The sequence below is a fragment of the Emydura macquarii genome, unplaced genomic scaffold, assembly GCF_026122565.2.
Source record: "Emydura macquarii macquarii isolate MOO-44397 ecotype Brisbane River unplaced genomic scaffold, CSIRO-AGI_Emac_v2 contig_431, whole genome shotgun sequence".
Classification (NCBI taxonomy): domain Eukaryota; kingdom Metazoa; phylum Chordata; order Testudines; family Chelidae; genus Emydura; species Emydura macquarii.
In genome coordinates, this window is record NW_027130568.1 from 14,011,663 (window position 1) to 14,036,984 (window position 25,322).

Genomic DNA, 25,322 nt, shown 5'->3' on the forward strand with positions numbered 1-25,322 from the left:
CATTATTGGCGGGGGAGGGCTCGAGGGGGAGAAGGAGGCCGCACAATGGCCAGTATACTTTGGTTTATGACCCATTCATCATTCCCACTGAGCTAAGCACTGTTGCACCCAGAGTTCCGGAACCACCATGTAGGCTCTTTAAATTCTGTCCACTTCCACTAAGCAAAATTATACCAGTCCTGTTGTAACCTATGGTGTCAGCAGATGCAGAGAAGGAGTCAGGATTTGCCCCTATATCAATCTATTTATAGGCAATGCATTTGTCTAGATTTTTGTTTTCTTCTTGTTGCAGTGCGCTTCTTTGCATTTTGATGTACATGAAATTAAATAGCTAAATATAGCATTGGAAAACAAACACCTTGCATTTGTGTCATCTTCTTAAAATGAAGAATTAGATACATTCCTGTAAAGCTTTTTGCTTTTCCTATCCCTTTCCATGCCAGTTTTAGGCCAGTTGTCTCAGGTATCTGCTGTATTGCCTCTTACTGCTACTACCATATTATGATTTTCAGTGTTTTTCACTTATAGCAGGTTTTTACTTTGGGTAGGTTATCACATATCTTCATGTGGGCCCATTTAATACAAATAATTTAGATGTATGACTTTGATGCATAGTAATTAGTGCCAACACATTTGCTTTAGTGCTTATATTTTAGAGAAACTTTTGCCTTCTCATAGTGGCAAGTACCAAGTCACAAAAGAAAAAATGGGATGGTGATGTCATATTGGATAAGACTTCATTATGTTGTGCTAAATATTGTCAGCCCAAACAGATAGTATAACATGATACAGCATATAAAGCCAAACTATTTTGGAAATGGGGGAAATTTGTCACAGAACATTTAGAATGAGGTAGCCCTACTACTCATCTGACAGACTTCAATAGCCCATAATATTGGTTATTGTAACATTTGGAATGCATTTCTGATCAGGTTATATGCCTCACTTTCACAATGGATTCTGCCTACTCTCCTGAACACCACAATTCACTACATCTTTGCCCCATATTTCCAGTCAAGCATAGAACCTAAAAAAGTAACTTAGGATTTGTTTTTTTATGGAAAGATTTCACCTTTCTTCTTCACAAAATGCTATAAAACAAGAGAAACAAAAATGTGCTAGCAGTCTCCTTGGCACAATTGTTTCTTTTACTGATCTATTGTATTTGATTATTGAAGCAATATCCCAAGGTATTAGTCCGTGCTTCACTTCTTCTATTGTTGTGTGCACCACAAACAAGTGATGGTTTTGAGTTTGGTCTGACTAAAACAAGTTCTAGTTTGGTAGCATATTCATTTCATTTCCCCACACACCTTAAGAAAAACCAGTTTTATACACATTTTATTTAGTACTTCTTACTAAAGATGGCAGCATAGTGAATTGCCTGCTTCATGTTTTAAAAAAGGTTTAGTCTCAATGTAGTGAGGAAATGGGAGATTGGGCAATTAAAATTACTCAAACCTTCTGTTGAACCGGTATCCAAGAGTTTAGGAAAAACAAACCACTCACCGATCTTTATTCAAGGCTACTTGATGCACTGTGTGTCAAGTCTAAACTTGAACTGGTGAAAGTTAACATAAGATATCCTTTCCAAAACTGGGGTAACACCCTGCCTCTCTCAAGAAGATATTCATTTAGGTGTCCTTATTTGATCAGTTTGACGGGCCTGAAATAAGGGGACAGGTTTGCCCATCCATAACAGAGCTACTTGAAATTTTTCTAAGCATCTAGAAGCTATATATCAGTCTCAGCTAGGCCCACCTAACATACGTAATACCCTGGCTCACAGTGTAAAGACTACAAGACTGTCCCAAGTCCCTGTCTCATCTCTCTGGTTAATAAATTTTTTTGTAATGCCTTAAATTAACAGTTCACAAAACTGGGATTAATTAGGGTCGAACATCGTTAAGGGTTAATGGGTTCTACAGCCCTGCAGTCAAATTATACCTCATTTTAGGGATTCCAATTGGGATTTGATATACTCACATTTTCTAAAAATACATTTGATAAGCAGTTAATCAAACACACTTGAGAATATTCGTTTACACTGCTATATTATTTCAATGTATAAAAATGTGCCTGCTGAGACCTCAAGGAACACCAATAAAACCTACAAAAAACATCTGTACATCAGTTGAAACAACATAACTGGCATGCCCAGCCAGGCAAAAACCACAAACTCCTCCTCCCCTCCCCCTTTCGCAGAATATGGGCTTTGCAACATACCATGGAAGTCAACTACTATAGGCTGTATCCAGTAGACAGGAAGAAGAATCCCAGAGCAGGAGTTTCTGCACTGAGAATGTTCTTGTCCCCACTATGTCCGAAATGAGTGACTAAAGTACCAAACAAATGGTCTCAGCTACAAAGAACCCAAGCTTCTAATGACTTCTGTGGATTTTAAAAATACTTTAATTGCATGCAGAAAGAAATGGAGTCTGGGAAGAAAAGCTATAATATACTCCATGTGAGAAACACCTGTAAGTAGACAGAAAATTCTGCACTAGCTGAATTTTGAGGGATCTTCCTAGGTAGCCCTAATTACAGTGCATTCAAATACAGAGTGACAAAAGCATGGAGGCCTACGCATAAGCAAAAAAGGTTGCAACTTCCTTGCCAAGTAAATCTGAAAAAAGCATTCTTGGCCACCAGATTATCAGTAACAAGAGATTGATTGTGAGGGAATGCCTAAGCGACAGCTATCACCATGGCCATCTTATTTCCCCATCACCTTTTAGTCTTATCCAGAAATATGCAGCCAGCTGACTAACCCAACCCCAGTCTACTCCAGGCAGCAGGAAGTTGAACAGCTGCATCATTAGCATAGTTATGTTGAGGCAATTCAAGGTGCAGTGCTAGTGCCCCTCCCAGCTTCGCATACATGCTGACCTGCTCTGGTTGTCGAAAGAACACTGCTCAGAAGTTAAAAAGGTTTTTGATCTATGAAGTCCTAAATGAATTGGGACCTTGTTACCTAGACGACCACCTATCATCACTATATTATACCACTTACAATAAGCAGAAGTGATCAAGCTGGAACAGTAGAGGGGTGATGTGTGGAAGAGGTGCTGGTAGGACCTTTTCCATACGAGCGATTTTCCTGCCTCAGTCCATTAGAACCTGGATGTGTTAACCATCATGTACATCTTTTTTTTTTAATCTATATTCCCAGGTTTTTTAAAGGAGGTTTGATTGAAGGCTAATGGGATTATTTTTTTCTTGTGCGGTTGTTATTGATTTGGAAATTCTGGATGCATAATCTGTTTGATGGTACCCTGGAATTCTTAATTTTGTTTACTGTATTGCACAGCACCTAGAGCAAGTGATAGGTACTTTAGAGATCCAAAAGAAAGTTAAATTAAAATAAATGAAACCGAACAGGTAGGACTACAGTAAAGCTCTACAACATCACACACAAAAGCATAATTCTCTCCTCTTGATCAAACACACAACTCAGCCTCTCTGCCGTAGTCAACACTTGTTAGCTATTGCAAGAAGGAATTACTACTAAGGAGATTTACACACTGGCTCCTTACCATACCCAGACCTAAAAAATCAGAGTGAAAGGGTTAAAGAAATCTAAGGACTCCATATTTGTGTGTTCAAAATACTGAAGTACAACTAAAGCAAAACAGATGACAGTACACTGCCAGATCCAAGTAATTCTAATCTATTGCAACATCTTTTTAAAGCCCTTCTCCGCCCCTAAATGAGAAGCGCACAGCAATCTCAAGGAAAGAGACAATACATACATTTAGTGGGCACAGATCTTCTATGAATACCATGGATTTGGAAGCCCACTACCTGTCCTCTCCAAACAGCAAAGTGAAATTTACAAAAAATCTTAATCCCTGGAGTGCTGACACAGCTCTTCAGAGCTCCAAATTTTCATACATGTCACTTGACTGCCAGCATACTGAACTCAGCAGAGACGCACAGCAGGGGAGGGCAACACAAGAACAAAAAGGGGGGGGATGGGGTAATGCCTGCATAAGAGCTACAGTGAAGGTGAATGTAGGGAGGACAAAACAGATTAGTACAGAGGGGAAAAGAAGTTGTGGGAGGTAAGTAGGAAAAAACAAAACAATTTAGAGCATCTGGTCACTTACCTGAGAGTCAAGCAGATTCCTGATTCTCCCCCCACACCCACTCCCTTTCCTACACTGTCTGAGTTGCCATTTTTAAACCACCTCCCTCTCTCTTTGCTTTCTCCACATACCTATGGGGATAACTAGAGCCCTTAAACTCTTTGATGGTTCACAGAGTTTCAAGTGAACATTTTACTTTAGTTAGACTCACTTGGGTTTGCAGCCCTTCTCCCCTTGTGCTTTGGTTCGTTTTTTCCCCCAAAGAATGCCAAACAAAAACATGAAAGCAAAACACAAATCAGTCTTTTTCGTATGTATAAACGTTGTCAAAATCATCAATTGTGGGCCATGCAAAAAAGGTCACAAAAAAACTGCACTGAACATTTTGAATAACTGGGACTGAATAAGGATATAATGGAACCTGAAACTAAGTGAGTTTTGGCTGCTTTTTTGTCCTGTTGGAATATTTTGCAAGCGAACTAATACTGACAGTTTAACAGTGACCAAGTAATTATCTACAGACCTGGGCTTGATTTAAGTCAACAATCTTAGAAGCTTTACACCCCATTATCAACCAACTAAGGCATCCACTGCCCATATCTACATATATTGTTTGACAGTATTTTTATCAAGTGTATCAAACAAGTCAAATAGTAAGATTATAAACACTGATTGATTGCATAATTCCTCTGTAATAATCAAATAAAGGACCACAAAGCCTAAAATTCATGCTCAAAAGACTGCACATTAATTACAATATGCTGATTTAGCTACAGTTTTTCCAGTGCACTAATTTATAAAAAGTGTTGACAAGCCATGTTATATTGGTGAGAGATTTGAAGAAATCTAGTATGTTACTGTTAATGCCACCATATAAATCCATGGTATGCCCAAATCTTGAATAATGCTGCAGTTCAGGTCTCCCCCCCATCTCAAAATAAAGATATTCGAATTGGAAAAAATACAGAAAGGAGCAACAAAAATTACGGGTATGGAACAGCTTCCATGAGAAAGTAAAACAAACTTCTTTTCTAAGCTGAACAGTCAATGACTAAGTGGGGATATGACAGAGGTCTGAAGAGAGGTGTGGAGAAAGTGAACAGGGAAGTGTTATGCATCTCCTCACACCACACATACCAGGGTCACCCAATGAGATTAAAAGGCAGTAGGTTTAAAACCAACAAAAGGAAGTATTTCACACAATGCAAAGTCAACCTGGGGAACTTTTGGCCTTCACAACACCCCCTGGCAACAAGTATAACAAGATCAAAAAATAATTAGATAAATTCCTGGAGGATAGGACCGTGGCTATTACTCAGGGATGCCACTCCCATGGTCTGGGTGTTCCTAAACCTTTGATTGCCAGAAGATAGGATTGGATGATGGGGAAGGATCATGCAATGAGTTTCCCTGTTCTGTTCGTTCCCTCAAGTAACTAGCACTTCAAAATTTCTCATGGAGGGCAAGACCATATCATGTATGTCAGATGATGCCTCTGTGCCCCGGACACCATGTAATAGCTTTTTGAGGGAGTCTATTTTTGCTTAAATATATTAAACATGCTAGCAACATAAAATATAGCTCAGATACAGAAATCGCTTTTCAAAAATACTCGATATCAGAGTAGTTCAGGTCCATATCAGTCTTCTATTCTACATTTACGTAAGTCTATAGACAACATCATCTTACTGACTGACTATTTATATAACTGATGGCCGGTTAAGGAGAACAAAAAATTCCTATATCCTACACATATGAAGGTCACTATGCCAATAAGATCATCAGTGGCAACATATGCACATGTAGAAAAGTAGTGCTGAGTCCCACAATTCAGCAATTCTGTAAACCAACTAAAATACACAGAACTCTATTGCCAAAAGTATCATATGGTCCTTGATGTAAGAGTGAACTGAAAAATGCAGGTAGAACAAACAGACTTGCTAAACAATGTAAAGTAGTTTCTCCTTTCCTACAAAGATTCTCAATGCAAACCCCTCATTCACATACCTCACACGATTAGAAAAAGCAAATGTGCCAGTTTCCAGTGAAATCAGTGTTTAGTCATCATTTTAGCAAAATGAGTCAGGATAATATCCAGCCACTCTGCCTGTCTCTTCTCTTATCTTGTGGGTCTTCCCCCCCACTGTGGCTCTCCAACTCTTCTGTGTGGCTTCCTTCCCACTTTCTTATCGTAATCAAAAACTCAGCAGCTGCCACTATGCTAGATCCTGCCTCCATCTTTATCACCACGGACCACCGTCTGATTCTTCAGGCCTACATATTTTAGCCTGCGTCTCAGACTCCACTCATGGAAATATGGCAAAAATCACACAAGGAGAGGTGGCAACACCAGAGAGAGAAGCAGACTAAGGCCTGGTCTATACTTAAGATTTGCCAGCATAGAGACATTGGTTAAGTGTGTGAAAAAAGTTACACCCCACCCAAATGGGTGGCAAAAGCCCTAGCATAGACACTGTTACACAGATAAATGTTCTCATGGTATGGATTAAGGCATTTGGGGAACTGAAATTATATCAGCAGCAGAGTTTTTTTGGCCAATATAATCTGTCTACACTAGGAAGGAGTGCCAGTATAGTTATAGCAGAATATCATTGTCAAAAAGAAATCTCAGAGGGACAGACTGAACATACAGCCAGACTGTCTGAAGGTCCTAGTTAGAGCTCAATCCTGGATGGTGCTAAATCTGCGAGGAGTCTGTCCATCATGGGCAATCTTATGCCAAAGCTTTTTGACACCATGTGATCATTGGTCGACTAGCTGCATTCCTTGGTAGACACTTCATAATTAGTTTGTCAATCCTAATATGGCTGTAGTGAGAAAGATGCCAAAACTGAACTAGTGTTAATGGGCTCAGCTACAAAAAATCCGCATTGCTCATCTCATTCTGCTTTGAATATGAAGCAATGGATGATTACGGAAAATCAAACATCTGCTGCTGTCCAACTTTCTTCAGGGCCCATCTTTCACTGCGGTACAAGAAAGCTGGTATAGTCATACTTCTATAGATCTGCAGCTTTGCACTAACCTTCATTTCATGACACTCTTCAGAAGCTATTGCATGGCCTGGAAAATGAGAGCAGCAGCTACTATACGAGCATCCACACTGTCTATGATGCTTCCTGTGCACTTCCAATGTGCTTTGTGGGAAAGGCCAGGATATTCAGTACAGCTTTAGACCTGGTTGTTCCATTATCAACCAGCTATTTACCTTGAGACAACTTTTTGATATTTAATAAGCAATGAGTAACACTTTAATAGACTTTTCAGACGGTCAATTCATTGCATCAGGCAATCCTGTGGGGACCCATGAGGTGACTGTCCCTGGGAAGATTTGTTATTGATAAAAAAGGTCTCCAGTGGAGTGGAAAGCGGCATTTGAGTTGATGGGTAGATAAACAAGCAGTTTCCTATTTCCATAGGAGTTTGGCAAGGCAACATCCAGTCACCATCACTGTTCAACATCAGCATTGATTGGTTGATAGATAAGCTTGAGGGCCAGATATTGGTGGCATCAAGCTGAACACCAATTTTGCTTTAAGACCTCAAATACACCAGTCATATTGCTTTGTTGGCTCAATCTGGTGAGCTGCTGCAGCTGTTGGCCAGTCTGGTGAAGCAAGCAGCAGCATGCCAGGTCTAGTTATGAATCCAGATAACATTAGCCATCAAACAGCTACCAACTCTAGATTAGTCATCTCAGTATTAACCTTTCCAGATGGGTTACTGAGCAAGTGGCAACTGTCAAATACTAGTATACCCGTAGCCGCAAACCCTGGTGTAGACAAGGCCTAGTACAGTGGGCCCCAAACTTTTTAGGTCACACCCCCCACTTACCCGCCATCTATGCCCCCCCACCAGGCTCCCTCCCTATCCCCATAGGGACTGGCCCTGCCATACTCCCCCCTAGCCCCAACATTTCTCCACACATCCCTAGGGGATAGGTCCCAGTTTGGAGACTTCTGGCCTAGTACATGACATACCAAGTAAAGACTCCAACTTCAGCTGTCAGGAGGCAGGAAGGGCGTTTTAGGGGAAAGATAGTGAGTGGAGATAGTCACAAATGAAAGTCCTAAGGCTAGTGTCACACTGGCTGGATTGGGGGGGGGGGGGGGGTTATTATATTGTTTAACATTATGGCAAAATCATAATTAATATGAGATATGCCATGTCAGGTACTGTTAGAAAGGCTATAATGTGCTAAGATGATGAGGTTTATGTTCATGTGTTTTATTCGTAATGGAAGTTATGGATAGATATATCAATCATATTTCAAATTGAAGAGAAGAGAAAAGAAAAACCAAAACAGGAAAAAAACCACTCTCTCTGCCTGGTAAGGTCTAGGGGATAAATTCTGTTTTGGGGACCTCCAACATTCTGTTGTCACAAGCTTTTTCTGTAGTGCCAATATAGCCTACATTCTATTTTGGGCACCTCCCCTTCGCAATTACGTATTCCATTTTAAAGAAAAATATGGACCTTTTTGGGCTTTCCATGCAGATTTTAGGGACATTGCCCATACACAGACACCCAGGGTGACAAAATAAGCAAATTATGTAAATGAGATTTTGAAGTTGTGATGAAGTTGCAGGACATGCATCAATGAGGAAGGAAGGAAGAAAGGAAGAAAACCTGAAAATAATTTCAAAGTGTTAGTTTATTTCTAAAGGTTTCACCTTTCACTCCATTGGGTTGAGAATTCTTCAAAGTAAAGCATATTTCAAGCCTAATTAGCAGTAATGCTGCTGACAGTTTATTTTTTCCTGCTAGCCCACATTTTCAATAAGAAAAGAAAGTTGAAGGTGGGGGTAAATTAGTAAGAGTTGCCACAGACCAATGCTTTTCTCTTGTAAAGGTAAGTTTCAAATGTGACATAGCTCATCACTTTATGACTTACATGGTTTTACTCTGATTTAGCAAACAAAACCACCCCAAGAAGGACAACTTAAAATCGCCACCATGGTGCCAGGATTAAAGTGAATTGGCCAAATCCCGATGTATTTGAGAAAGTTGTACAACCTGTCTCTAGAAACTATCAGTACCTCTAAAAAGGAAAGGAAAAGAAACTGTTGGTTAAAAGTCCAAATGATATAATTGACAAATCCACCCTTTACCTCAGATGGTTTCTGGCTATGACAGTTTGAAAGGAAGTATATGGCACACTGCACCCAAACATTAAGATAATCTCTCACAGATACTCAAATCTTGAATTACCCTTCTAATTGAAATGAGGCAAAAGGTAAAATGAGAATTACAAAATGAAATGCTCTTTGCACGAACATCTGTTCTCACAGTTCCTGTGTTGACTTCACTGGGGTTTCTGCTAGATAGTAGAATTTAGCCTTGAATATGTTCTTCACATAATATTGTACAAAACTGCCAGTAAATTAAGAATACTTCTCATGGTTATGAGAGCTCACCCTAGCTAAGAAATGATTTCCTAAAACAAAATACTTACTGAAGTCCAGTCAATATTTTGAGGACTTGCATATCACTATAACAGTGAATGTTTGTCTGACAAGATGACATGAACATGCAATGTGAAGATCTTATTAACTTATTTAATATATCCTTTTATATACAGTGTCAAAGCTATGCTAAAAGTTATGATGCTGAGATATGTTGAGCAATGACTTTTACTAATTCCATTCTCCACATAGTGTCATATCCCCAGAAGAGAGAAATTGGCTAGTATACCATTTTTCCTGCTTCAAGCATTCTTAGAAATGTGAAAGTTGTGGTTGCCATGTACTCTCTTCCTATTACAAAATTTCAAACCAGGAAATATAATTTATGAGTCCTAAGTAAAATAAAAAAGTTAAGGCACCAATCATGTATAATGAAAAGCTTCAATCATGCCAATTAAAGCAGAGTTTAAAAAACAAACCCCCACCTTCAAAAGTTTTCCACAACTATTATAGAAGCAACACTTAACATTGATTTAGCCCATTCAATGCTGTTCAACAAGCAGATACTTCTTAACATTCACTGACAATAGTGGAACATCATTCAATTCAGAACCACGGCATGTGAAGAAAGGGACCAGCAGGAAAGCAGTTAAAAGTAAAGCTCCTCTTAATTATAATTTTAAATGAATTTTAGAATGCAGATAGTGTGCCTGCACAGCAATACCATAATCCTGAGGTTTAAGAAACCCCTAATTCCTCATTGACACGGCAGCCCATAACAGCTCCTTCAAAGCTCTTGAAATCTAGACAGTCAAAAAATAAGTTTTTTAAAAAAAGTCTCTAAATGCGGATGCAAGAAACAGTTGTAAATATTTAGGAATTCTTTTAGGCTACAACAGAATAAAGTGGCTTTTAGGGAGTCCATTGACAAAATGGAACATTTTACATTTTAGAACTTTTATCAGGTTAACCCCAACATCCTCACAGCAGAACTCCTAGCACCCATGCAAAATAAAATGAAGCATTGATACATTAAGCATTATTTCACATTTATATAGTGCTTCTCAAAGAATCTCAAACCATTTTACAAAGTGTACACAAGGATTAATTTCATTCATCACCAAAATGCAGGAAATTTTGCTTAAACATAGCAATTTAACAATAGCACAATAGCAATTTAACAAGGTATTGTAATGCCACAGAACATCTTAGGACAGAAAAGGAGAAGAATATTGTAGCCAGTTGAAAACAGCAAATACATTTTAGGTAGTGAGAACATTGTAAACCTGGCCAGGACACTGGGGGCCCCACACACTTATTGCTGCAGATAGTTTCATGGGATCTCATCATCATCAATCTTCAAGGACCTCAGTTTTGTACCTCCTAGTAAATGCAACTGAAGTGATACAGTACTTACCACACCCTGCTGGGACTTTCAATCAGTGCTTACTGAGAAGACATGGATGTCCCACCTGCTGAACTGCCAACATCACTTCTGAGACTCTTCCCAGGGTTGTGAGGAACCTCGCTACTGTATGCCCTTAACATAAGGAATCCTTGTCAGTGGATCAGGTCCCCGACTCCACTGGCCATGGACAAGGTAAGTACTCCCCTCTGGGCCAACACAGACCCCACTCTCTCACTCTCTACAAGTTCACAATAGGCATGCTCCAACCCCCAAGCCTTCTGAGCATCTCCGTGGAGCGTTGAGCCCTGTTTACTGACAGTTGCAGTATTTATAGATCCACTGTCCCTGAAGAAGTGGTACAACCCTGCTTACATAGCACTGAGGTAGCTTTAGAATGAAAACAAAGGAATCTTTATTTAACCAAGTGGAGAGATTCAAGTGATAGCAAATAACAGTATTGGAAACATACACATACACACACAAAATCAAACACGCTTTCCAGAACCTAGACTTAACTAGATGCTTTCATGTCTAACAGCGATGCTCACAGAGTTATAGGAATATAAGCATGGCTATACCAATGGTCCATCTACCCAGTACCCTGTCTATGACAGTGGCCAGTGTCAGATGCTTCTGGCAGTTGGAGGTTTAGGGAGACCCAGGCCATGGAGTTGCAGCCCTGACCATCTTGGCTAATAGCCAATGGACCTGTTCTCCAGATTCAGCCGTCAAATCCTTCCAGTATTTTACGTCCAGGCTTAGCTGTGATCTTGTTCATGGGACAAGTTATACTGTCTTGCCTCATCAGTGAAAGGTCCCAGGTGTCTGTTTGAACCACCATATATAATCAGAAAAATCTATTGACCTTATTAACAGGATGCCCAATCGCTGGTTGTTTTTTTCCTGTATGCACCTTTCTTGTAGATTTTATAGTCTCCTCATCAGCACCACAGTATGCAAATAGGCCTATATTGGAATCAGACAATACACTAGGATCAGACAGGGAAATAAGCAGCCCTTACCTCATGCCTGAAAGGAGTTTGAGACATGGCACTTCCTGAAGTTCTGCCTTACCTTCAAGGCCTTACAAACACATTTTAATAAAGACAACTTCAATATTACCCTTACATAAATTCTGCAATTATGAGAATGTCCAGTGGGCTACTGGCTCTTGGTAGAGACCTCACGTGCCACCCTTTAGCAAGCCAACGTGCACATTTCTGATCCAAGGATCCCTGTAATATTCTGTGCACCCCCTGTGCCCTCTGCCAATTTGTACCAAGTTGTCCCTGGGTCACAACTTCCCACAGCAAATATCCCCATCCAAAGAAAGACTCGTGGGATTTATGTAATTTAACCTTCATAGATGGTAGCAGGGCCCAACTCATTGAGAACAGTAAGCCACACTAGCAGCATCCCCTCCAATGGCCAGATTGAGTGCCAGACTCATTCCACATACAGGTCAGGGCCTTTTCAGTTTCGCAGTGATCTCCCACCAACACTCCTAGCCAAAAGGTGCATGTACAAGATAAAAATATAGAGACAATAATAAAAAGGTAAAAGCAATTGTTAACTGATAGCAGCCAACATTCATTATTATTTACATCATGCCACTGTCCACAACAGTTCTCACTGTGTTGGGTACTGTACAACAACATAGTAAGAGTCCCTGCCTCAGACAGTTTATAATCTAAATAGACAAGTCAGACAAAGTTTGGGGGAGAGACAAAACATTATCCCCATTCTACAGCTGGGAAACAGAGGCACAGGGTGTTATATTCCTCAGTATACAAGGAGAAGTTAGATAACAAAATATTCTTGCTGGAAGGTTGTAATGCAACACTACTTTATTTCTTAAAATTCAGAATGAACACACAAGAACCCCTAAAGAGATACACAAACCAGGCTGCTCCCTAAAACAGAGAGGCACAACTCAATCCATCTTAATCTAAACTGGCTTCCTGAAGACTGACATGCTGTTAGACTCAGATCACACACTTCCCGACAGCCCCTGTGCACGCAAGTAGTACTCTCCCACCCCTTTAAACGCTTCCAATTCCAACACAGCCCTCAATCCACCACACAGAAAGACTAAGTGATTTGGCAAAGGTCACACAGGATGTCTGAGGTAGACTCAGGAAAATCCAAGCTCCCTACTCTGAATCCAGTGCCTTAGCCACAGGACTATTCTTCTTCCCCCCAGACATAACCGTTTTATAATTTGTGACCACCCAAGCTTCTGCCTTTGGGAGAGATGTAAACAATTTACAATCCCTCCTTATCAAAGAATTACACTTACCTCGCCCACTCCTCTGATTACACCTACTAAATGTTCAACTCTGGCAGAATGTTTAAGTTTGATATTTTTCCTGAGAGGGCTATAGTAGCTTTCGTTTAAAAATACAAGCCACGTAGTAACTTCTACCATGGCTTTTCAGAAGTGGAGTCAGACTCACATCTCTCAAGTAACTTACTGCTTACTTTAAAATGTAAACATTAACCCTCCTAGCAACATAAAAAGTACAAAATGGATCAACAATTGCACTGTACTAAAAAGAATCTAAAGGCACAGATCAGCAGGCCAAGGCCACAAAACAGAGGAAAGATTAAAAAAGAAAAATCTTCTTTGCATACAGATACCCGTACATCCTCTTTCCAGAAAAGAAATGAGACCAGTACATTACAATCAAGTTGTAATAGTTCTTCTAATATCAGAGGACCAAGGGGAACTGATAAGATAATGCAGAATTCATTGATGATGCTCAGATAATTATAATAACTGGAAGCACTAGCAAAGTGTATATAAACTCCTGCAGTATATGAATCAGAGCATCTATACTGGTATTAGCATCCCCACACTATAACACCAGTGGAATTGACACGATACTGACCAGCCTTAGTCGCTGGCATCCATAGTAGGAGTGACATTATACTTCCAGGTAAGATAAATATAAGAAAAACAAGTTTTTTATTTTAAACTTTTTTCCTCTCCTTTATTTCTGTGATGTCCTATACAAATTATACTAGCAAAGAGCATAGAAGGGAACTCTTCCACTAACAAATAAAAAGAAACTTGCATTAATTTTTCAGTTCCTGACATTTAAAATAAATACAAAACATGGATGTAAGACCATTAAGGCAGTCAAACAACTTTAACTCTGCCCTGTAGTGATACTATGGAGGCAGTTGGGGAGGGGAATGAAGACAATTTAAATTTGTCTTTAAAAAAAAAAAAAAATCAGTTTAATCTAATCTGGGATCACAAACACTACAATGCCTTAATCACAATTGTGTGGTTATTGTATGGCATGGTATAACTACAGGCAGTTAAGATTCTTTGAGTGCCCTAACTGTGCATTTTTAACTTAAAAAGAAATCCAAATATGGTAAGTATAAACTTAACTTTGAATGTCCTGGATTTGTAATGCTTGGTTTGGGGATAATTACAACACATCTGCATTTTTTTTTTTAACCTTCAAGTTACTGATACACAATCTCAACCTTATCCCCAATGTAGTTTATTTTGAAATATAATACACACTTGGAGATATGCCTGGTATTAATATCTTGAAGCAGACTGAAATTGCTATGGCTAGTTGAGTGAAGCAACGGTCCTGTCATATCTAGACTTTCCCCCTCTACATGGCAGAAGAAACTAGAATACTTGAAACACTTTATTTGGTATTCTTGTGCATGCTGCACACAAGAAGCTCTATGGATATGTGTTTCCCCCCTCACCCTCATTGTTAGACACAGAAATACCTTGTATCACTGAACTTATATTACAAAATAATGGTTTTGCTACCTAAACTGTCAGCTATCCATCATACAAAAAGAAAAAAATTCTTCTTTCTGGATTTAAACAATGTCACATTGCATACCTATAGCATCTGCATTACCAATAGCATGTTGTTTTACACATTAAGTAAAGCACATTGAGCAGCTTTAAAACTCTGTGACTTAAAGGTCTAAAGCATATAGGATACTGTCTTATTGGCCTGTCTCCACAATTCAGATTAAAAACATCATGAAAACTCAGCAGTGTGCCAGTTGCAGGAGTGAGACTAAATTTGACCAAAATGGCCATATTCATGCCCTTTTATTTTAAAAAATGCTTGTGCTGAAAACCACACCAGGGCATTCAGCAACTCCTTTTTAAAAATGCTGTTTTGCACATCCAGCTGTGGGTGACACTTCCAAATCCACACCACTGTCAAATAAGGGCATCTGGTAAGTAATTGACATCACTATGGAGCTGCAGTTACACATTCTTGTTAAATGAAGCTTCAGTTCTTGCAAGCCCTGCCAACAATAATGGTCCTCCTGCCTGTGAAGTTTTCTACCTGAACCATAGCCATCTCAGCTCCTAGGAATCATGTTCATTTTAAAAAGAATAAATATATCAGACCACTATACAACAGTTCCAAAAAGAGGCATGAGCAGAGTAGAAAGTAGATGCAAGCAGGGCTTAAAAAATTTATCAGACACCTGCTAGCCAGAAGCTGATCAGAAAGAAGGCAGGGGAAGGGAGGGAGTCTGCAAACACAGACTTCAGGGAGAAAACCAAGCACTCCATCATACCACCACCGTTTTGGGAGGCAGGCAGTGAGGGGGAAGAGTCTCTCCTATCCCATACCCCCCTCATATTTTTGAGTCACCTCTCCACTGCTAACAATAGCCTGACAATCCCAAGCTTTATCTCCCCTTCTCAGCAAACACAACCAAACCATCACGAAGACATCAATAGGATTGCAAGAGCTCTGCACGTATAAGGAGGGGTGGTGGCAGCACAAGACTGGCAACACTGATAGGAAAGGATTTGGAGGAGCTAGTCCAGTGACTGACCACCTCCCTCCATCTAAACCACCTGCATGTCATTCAACAAGTTAATACAAAACTTTGGAATCCTATTGGACTCATTACTAATCCTGAACACCCAGATAGCAACGCTGCTGAGAAATTTCTTCCAAGGCAGTTTCCTGAAAAGCTGGATGTGGGAGGGGCTCTGACAATGGCAATTGATGCCATGTGGACTACTGTAACTGTCTGAATCTGGAGCTGAATGTGGAGATAACAGAAGCTCCAGCTTGTGAATAATGCAGCAAGGCACATTTTTAGTGAGAAGAACTATCAAGAACTCATCACATGGGTACTCCATACACTCCTACTGGTTCCCAAGTTCATTCAAGGCCTGGGTCTTAATCTTTAGGTATCTCAAATGAATTTAGTTGTAAATACATCAAAGATACCTGTACAGAGCTCATTTACCATTGGGCACCTCTTTGTGGCCCTCTCTGGGTATTAGCCCTCTCTCTCTCTTGGTGCTCCACTTCATGTCTCAGCTTTCCAGCCAGGTCATTATACAGTCTTCCCATTCTGGGATATCAAAGTCCCACTGGATCAGCTGTCCTCATGCCACTCCAGACAGTCTTCCAGTCCAGGGCCAAGTCCTGGGCCACTTTCCCAGCAACTGGTAGGAGAACCTCAGCCCCCACACTACTCTGGGTTCCAACCCAGGGACCCTATATCCAACAACTGTAGTCTGTTTGCTTACATACCCTATCACTATTCCCCTGAACTCCTTCCTTTCCCTACCTTCTGTCCCCCCCCCCATGGTTTACTATCCCAAACTCCCCCTTCCCAAGCCATGACTGTAGAATAAATCCCCCCCCCCCCCCATGGTTTACTATCCCAAACTCCCCCTTCCCAAGCCATAACTGTAGAATAAAGCCCCCCCCCTTTGATTCCTTGCCAGCAAAGCAAAGCAAAGCCCCCTTCTCCTGAAGACCAACCACAAACTACTTCACCCACAGCCCCATCAGGGCTCAGCTTTATTCCTTTATAAAGGCCCAACCTGCTCCTTGCCAGCTGAACTTCACTTTTCATTAAGCTTTATTGAGCCCTGGCTCTCCTCCAGGTGCAACATATAAGGTTAATTGACCTAATTTAATTTGCTCTGCCTTGTGTGGGGGTGGACACCCTATTACAATACCTTTCCAGTCATAACTCACAAAGAGAGCTGTGTTTCTCTAGAAGAATGCAGCTTCCACCACTCAGGATGACAATAACCAACACAGCGAACACTGCCCTCCCCACAATAACTGAAGAAAAGGAATTACTGCAACAAGAGAGTGTAAGAGAAGAGAAGAAACAGTAATCAAAACTGCCAAACCAAGGACTGGTGAAGGGCAGGGCTCACCATGGACAGCTTTATGCACAACTTATTTATTATATTTAAAGTTCAGATTCTAGGATCCCATCACTATAGCAGTACAACATATAGATGCAATTACCCTAAATACACACTTCCCTGAGTGTACCCTAGCAACACTGTGCATTTTCAGAACTAAGAGAAGAAGTTGATCCCAGACATTTAGTACCTGTTCTTTGGAGTTTTCCCCCAAAGTCCTGTGAGCAAAAAATTTCTAGCTTGTGTATATTTTATATGAAAATGCTGGTGTCTATGGACAGGCTATGAATTCTATGCTTACTTTGCCAGAGTAGCTATAGAAAAGCAATGGGAAAAACTTCCACAGTGCCTGACTGGTCTATCCTTTTCTCATGTTCTGTCAGACTTTAGTTTAATAACAATCAATAAAATGATTTATAGCAAGAAGGTACTGTTATCAAAATTAATGAAATGCCACAAGCTTGATTTTTTTGCTATTAAGAAATTAATTGCTCTCAGATGACAGAATGTGAACTTTAAGCCCTCAAAGTAATTTTTTCATCCTATCTCAACACTCTGCCATGAAAGGAATACAAGGGTAACAGAGGAAATATGTTTGCAGATTCTACAGATAGTTTATCTTTAACTAGCATATTAAAACACAAAATTTCAGGATAAAGTTATTTCATTTCTGCCTTTTTCTTTCACCATATGCATTCATCACAGAACACTGACTTCACTATTCACATGCAGAATTTGTAATAAATATATACCATTATTTCCATCCATGAACTCAATTGTCTAAATTGTCATTATAGCCTCAGATAAAATTCAGGTTGACACTTTCCTCTACTTTCTGCATGAAAGGAGCCATAATCAAGTATTTTGCCATGCTATTAGCAGTACATGCTTTGATGATATTCTACACAGGCCATTCCCCAGAGAGACTACAAAACCATAAAAGTTTATGTTTACCCATTCTGGAAGACCTGTGTGAATAAACCGGAGGGCCCTGGGAGCTCTTAAAACCTTTAAGAAATTGCTGCCTGTTTAAATAGGTTTGCAGAGCATAAACGATGCATATCCATTGTGAGATCAGACTAGCAAAATGCTCTATAGCAGTGGTTCTCAAACAGAGTCGGGATCCCAAAGTGGGTCGCAACCCTGTTTTAAGGGGGTCATAAGGGCTGGTATTAGACTTGCTGGGGCCCAGGGCTGAAGCCAAAGCCTGAGGGCTTCAGCTCTGGGCAGTGGGGCTCAGGTTAAACCCCCACCCTCACCCTGCCCAGGCCTGAAGCCTGCTCCCATCCATCCACCCACCCACAGCGGCAGGCCTCAGGCTGACGCTTCAGTCCCCCTTCCCAGGGTTGTGTAGTGATTTTTGTTGTCAGAAGGGGGTCCTTGTGCAATGAAGTTTGAGGACTGCTGCTCTATAAATTCACTTACCAAAACTTTGAACCTTACAGCCTCTACAATCAACACAGAAATCCTGTTAACCATTTACTTTCTGGTCTGTAAATATAATAGTGCATTACTATGAAAAGGTTGTAATTTCTTATATGAAGAATTCAGTTTCTTTACAAAGCAGAATAGCAAGACTTTCAATCAACACCAACTAAAGAAGTTGGGGGAAAAAAACTATTCTCTGCAATTTTAGGTGTGAAGAAAAAACTTGGGAAGTGATAGTTGCATGTTTGGTCAATATTTATCAATGGTCTGTAAAAGAAGGCTATCAACGTTTCATCATTAGCTAATGAAAATACACCCTACATAGTTTCCATTCAACACTGCGTGTGTCAAAGCTATAGTCTTTATAGTCATTCCCAAAAGGAACAAGATTTGGCACAATGTATTAATCCACTACAGTTCACGTTTAGCTTTCTGTCAGAAAGGCATTTCATGTTTCCCACAATGAGCAGCCCAATCAAAGTTCAGGAAGTGATGAGAGTTCCATTAAGAAGCTGCTTCCACCAAGACTGTCTCTAAAGGTGGCAGTTTCTGAGAGGAAAGCTTATTTACCTCCAACCCTTGATGTCTTAGTAAGACTGACAGTCCTTTGCCAGGGCAGGAAAGAATATTTAGTTAGCCAGTTACCGTTCTGGTTTATGAAAGCAAAATATAAACCAAATTTAAATTTCTGAGTTTATGATGGACACATTTATTCATAAAATCAGAGTACAACTCAGCAGATGAATACCACACCTTAGCATTTCTCTCTCTCTTCCAACATTAGTCAGAAGCATAGGATACAGTCTGAAACTAAAGTAAATTAATACACGCACAAAAATTATAACAGGATTACATCATGAAGTAAACAATCACAATGAGGCTTTTCTGCTCCAAGTCTGCAATTGTCTCCTAATCACTTTCACTATTATCTGTTAAAATTAGAGGCTTTCAAAAGCAGCCCTACAAACAAAAGTTCAAATTTGAATGAGAATATGTTAAAATTCAAAGGCAGAGACAGAATAAACAAGAGGCTCAGAGTAAAGGTTCAGTCACCATAAAGATGTACACTAAATAGCACCCCATGCCCCAAGTACTGAACTCCAGACACTGTTCAATAGTGCTTGAGACAGCATAGCCTTAAGTGCCAATATTTTTCCTAGGAGACATTTTAAGTACTCCAGAGCCCCATAAACCTGATATATTTGGAGCAGTTAAGGGGAAATCTCTAGACTCTGAGCTCAAATGTCTGTAAAGAATGGTTACTTACCCTACAGTAACTATGGTTCTTCAAGATGTTGTAGTCAGCTTGGATCCCGCACTGTAGGCGCATACGTGCCTCACACGCAAGACCAGAAATTTGTGAGTAGCAGTGTCCGTTGGAGCTATGCATGCACCCTGTGCTTCCTCATGCTCTTGTATGAGGGCATACGGGGAGGCTGGCGTGGGTGGGGGGAGCAACCACAACACTCTCTCAATTCACTCGCAAGGCAAAACTTGCATTAGCTGAGGGCTCCAAAAGCAGGGATGGAGGGCAGGTCCCGGGATTCACAACAGTACAACATCTTGAAGAACCACAGTTACTATGTGGTAAATAACAGCTCTTTCTTCTTCAAGTATGCATCAATATAGATCCCACTGTAGGTGCTGGCAAGCAGTATCATTCCTGAATGGTGAAAGTAAAGAGTTTCAGCTCTCCCCATGAAATAGTGATTGCAATACTTAGTATCTAATCTAGCTGCCATATCAAGGGCATAATATTTAACAAATGTCAGTGGGTTAATCCACTTTTCAGCCTTGCAGATCTCAGATGTTGGCAAACTTCTGAAGCAGGCAGAAGATTCTGACTCTGCCTTGACGGAGTGTATCTTGGTGTTCAAAGGCAAAGACTACAATAGATCCGACAGCCAAAACTGCCTCTGCCAGTAAGGAGCTATCAGGATGATTGTAGCCTTCCTCCCATCTGATCTTGGATATTATCCTTGGGATCAGGCTAATGAGTGGAAAGATATATAAAAGGCCTTGAGACCACACAAAGGAAAATGAGCCTGGCCTCAGGCCATATCTGCATCACAATTTCAAGCATTTGTTGTCTTTTGTGATGAAGTAGTCTACCACAGCAGTTTCCATTGACTAAATATCTGCTCTATGATGCACTTCAGTGGCAACCACTTGTTTTTACTGCATGACTGCTCAAGAAATATGCAAGGTCATTGCTGACCCAAGAGATACAGAACTAGCAGGTTTATCCTGTGTTGATAGCACTTTGTCCAGAGCCTGATGGTTTCCTGGCAAAGAGAGGAGGATTGAGTGCCTCCTTCTTTATGTAGTGCATCGCGGACATATTATCCAGCAGGAGAATTCTGCAGAATAGGAAAGAATGCTACACAGGCCAGCCTAATGGCCCTCAGTTCCAGAACGTTCTGTGTCGCTTCCATCCTAAGACCATGTTCCTTGATTCTGCAGATGATTCAGATGGGCACCTCAGCCTGTCCCTGAAGCATCTCTGACAAGTGGGGAATACACTGACCTCAGTCACGTTTGTGAGGGCAAGCAGTATCATGTAAAGGTAACCTCCGGCAAGCAGTATCATGTATGTACAGGCCAACACGAGGCCTAAGAGTTCCAGGCACATTCATAACATTGTGGAATGATCTGAGATCATTTGACAACAACTGAAGAGACTGGAACCTGTCCTCTGACAGCTAGGTTCTTGGGCATCCTATGAACTCCATCATCTGTGATGGTGTGAGCAATGATTTTCATAGTTCTCAAGAAGTCCTAGCTGAGAGAACAGAGGAAGAATGTAGTCTAAAGCTGTCACAGTTCCCTGTTGAGATCTGCCTCTGATCAGCCAGTCATCCAGATGTGAGAGACATCGATTTCCTGTTTCCTTAAACACACTATGTCAGTGGTTCCCATCCCATGGCCCACAGGGTCTTTCAAAGTGGCCTGCTGCTTCCCTCCTGCTGGCTGCAGACGGGAGCCGCTGCCTAAGGACCCAGGCAGAGCGTGTTGCTGCAGGGCTACAAGACCAGGGCAGGCTCTTTGCTGCAGCCAAGCGATGGAAGATCAGCTCTCCCCTCTCCCTGGCTGTAGGGAGCATGGCAAAGCGCTCTGACTAAGTCCCTAGGCGCTGGGGTCCCTGCTGGAGCCAGAGGGAGGGGAGCATTGATCTCCTGTCCCACTGGCTGCAGAAGGGAGCCACTGCCTAGGGACCCAGGTGGAGCACATAGGGCTACAGGACGACTGCAGCAGGGAAACCGCATACAAGGGGATGGGAGAGCCTCCTCAATGAATATCTTACTTGTGGCTGCATGGAAGGGAGGGCTATGCTGGAGGAGACTGGTGGCCCTTCAGGGTCATAAAATTATATTTGTAGCCCTTGAGGCAAAAAGGTTGGGAACCACTGCACTATGTGCTATCACACTTGCCACGGATTTGGTCAATGCTCTCAGTGCTGTGGAGAGTTGAAAGGCAGAACCCTGTACTGGTGATGGTTGGGCCCCACTGTGACTTTACATACTTCCTGTGCACCAGATGGATGGCTATATGGAAATATGCATCTGCAAATCAAGAGCCACAAATCAGTCATGAGGTTGCAGAGATAAAAAGATGGAGGCAAGTGTTACCATCCTGAATCTGAGACAATGTATGTATTTGTTGACTCTCCTTGGGTCTAGTATAGAATAAAGACCCTCCCTTCTTCTTTGGAATGAGGAAATACCAGGAGAAGAAATCTCCTCCCCATCAACTCTGATGGAACCTCCTCTACAGCTTCTACATAAAACAACAAGGTCACTTCTTTTTGTAATAGGCCCATATGAGAAAGACCCCTGAAGACAGATTGGGAAGGGGAATGAGTAGAAAGTAAAGAATGGAATTGGATGGGCTAGTCATGGGAGTTGATCTCCAACACCCATCTGTCCAATGTCATGGCATACCACACCCGGTAGAATGGGGCATGGTGGCCTCTTAAGGTCTGAAGAGCCTCCCAAGAATCCTGTCAAATCGGTTGACAAGTCTTTAGAGTGGGGTGTGTTGTCAAGGAAAAAGAGGGCTGTCATCCTCTGTTGTATCTTGGTCACATCTTGACAAGATAACCAGGTTGCCTGATTGTCCATTATCTTCATTGGGGCTGAGGATGGTACAGATTGCAATACAGTGGTGGACTGTAAACCCCTGAGAGCGGAGAGCAGCCTTTGGGTTCATTAATGAATGCAGAGCGCTGTCTCTCCTCTCCCGGAATAGTTCTGAGCCCTCAAAGAGCAAGTCCTCGATCATGGCCCTCAGGATGCCTGATGCACGGCACGTTGTCTCTGCAGTGGCCGTAGACTTGCCCTCAGTATCAGAGGCATCCATGGCTGCCTGCGAGGCCATCTTGGCCAATGGCAACCTTCCTTAATGTCAGCCAAATACAGTCAGACCCTGTACCCCTCTTCTCCATCTGAACCTAGCTTTTGTGCATCTAAATAGGAAATTAAAGACATTTTAATTTATATTACCATTTATCAGAATGTTCTCGTATCTTATCTATCAGCTATTGGGGCTTAAATCTAAAATAAATTTCTGCTCAGCTTTCCATAAAAATAACAAAATTGTTTCAGTAACATTAAATTAATTGAGAAGTGGGAAATCTGAACACATGTGGCATAACTGCATATAGAATGGAGTTACTGTACTTCTCTGACTGCAAACCAAACAGAGCTATATTCATTTTAAAGCCCTTTAAAAGTAGGAAAATGCTATAGGAAATGACATGTTATAATAATAAAGTTTGCAAGTTCCTTCTTTAGAACAGCATCCAAAAAATCAACATGGCATTTGTGACGCTAAGGTTGCTATTGCACCAGTGTTTCCATAATGAATCACTGCTTTCAGGAATTTATAGCATCATGAAAACAATTCCTTCCAGGCTGAAATTTGGCCCAAGTTCCCAAGACAGGATGTTTTTTCTAATATCTGAAAGAAATCACTCTAGCTTTCTTTGGTTAGACTTGACTAAACAGTGTCTTTCCCTAGTTTTACACCAAGTTTTTGCTTACTACAAAAAAAACCTGTTTTAATTATTTTTTAAAGAAAACATGAATGTTTGTATGCAGTTAGTCCTAGCAGCTTTTGGCATGTTGTAAAAGATATATTTAAAGTGAATGAGATGTTTATAAAGAGGACACCATCAACGCGGAGGGAGGAAGGATCCCACTAGTTACTTGTAAGCATCCAGGATTACTACATCTGAAACAAGTTAGAGAAATAATTGTTTTTGCTATCTTCTTCAATTTTACTTTGTCCATGTGGCAGCACTGTCTACATAGTCAATTTCATTGCTCTGTGGATAGTCAGTTGCACTTCCCTTCTTAGGCACAAGCATAAGATCACTCATGGATTGTTCTAAGTAAAGCTTAGGGGCAAGCTGGTAACAAAAAACAGTAGAGTCACAGTTAGTGTTAGTGAGAGTTTTATTTGAATTTCTATAATAGTAGCATCTGGAAGCCCCAACTTAGATCAACCTCTCATGGCAGTAAGTGCAGTACGTACATATAATAAAATAATAGACAATCCCTGCCCCAAAGAGCTTACAGCCTAAATCTGAGACCAGGAAAGTATGGCTCCTTTTCCTAGGACCAGTGTTGGGAGACAAGGGAAACTGAAGGGACCCACGACTTCACTTCCCAGACAGCTGCATTGAGCTAGTGTGCAATGGGTGCCCGAGAGGAGGCACTTTCTGGATCCCAACAAAGACTGGGAGCAAGTTGGGAAGTTTGAAAGCTTTACCTTGGGCTGCTGCTTCTGCTACAGATGCTGGTAAGCAGGTAGCCATGTGCTCACCAAAAGAGTAAAAAAGCCATTACAAAAAAATTTTAAAGCAATGATACGCTAAATTCAGGACATGCTTTTTAAAAGGGTGCTTATATGAACAACAATGGACAAAACAGTAGCAGCAAAACTTGCAAAGACACAGCACCAACTTTCAAAACTCCAGTAAAGCGGATGTGTTCAAACCTACTCTCAGGTTTTTCTTAACTCTCAAATTCCACCTGGAGTGCTGATAGGCACTTGGCCCTGATCTACACTTACCAGGTGATTTGTCAGCAGTCAACGTAACTTGTGTAACTCCTGTCGACTTCTGTGCTTCCCTTCTGCATGGCGTCTTCACTGCACTGCCCCGACGGGAACCACTTCAGGGTGTGGTTTAACTGTGTCGATTTCCGGATCGACTGAGCAGGTCTTCACTGACCACTCTGGTCGATCCAGATAGGTCGATCTGATGGTGGTGACTTTGCTGCCGTCTGTGTAGACATATCCTTGTACGCACATATACGCAGCTAAATAGTTCTAATCCAATTTTCAGTGGTAAAGGACATTAGTGAACAGTTGAAGACAAAGAGAATGAAGAACCTCTTTCTGTTAGCATAGAAGAAGCAAGCTTCTTCCCTCATCATCTCTAGCACATGTATACACATACAGATATAATAAAGTGGAGAATTCATGAATGGTGTTTTCCTCACAAAGTACAGAAAATATAAATTTTATATTGACAGTTGTGTACATTAATAGGCAGAATGTTCATAGCCCTAATTTTCTTGTTTGATGGACCAATCCTATTTAATTCTTTATGTAGATCTTACAGAGCTCATCTCTCAGGTTCAATACAAGTCTTCCATTGATATAATTTTTGACTGGCAAAATTATGGATTCAGTATGAGGTTTTGTTCCGAATAAACTGTTTAAATATTAAGAACCAAAAGTATCCTTGGCATTAGCGTATACAAAACACCTGAGTT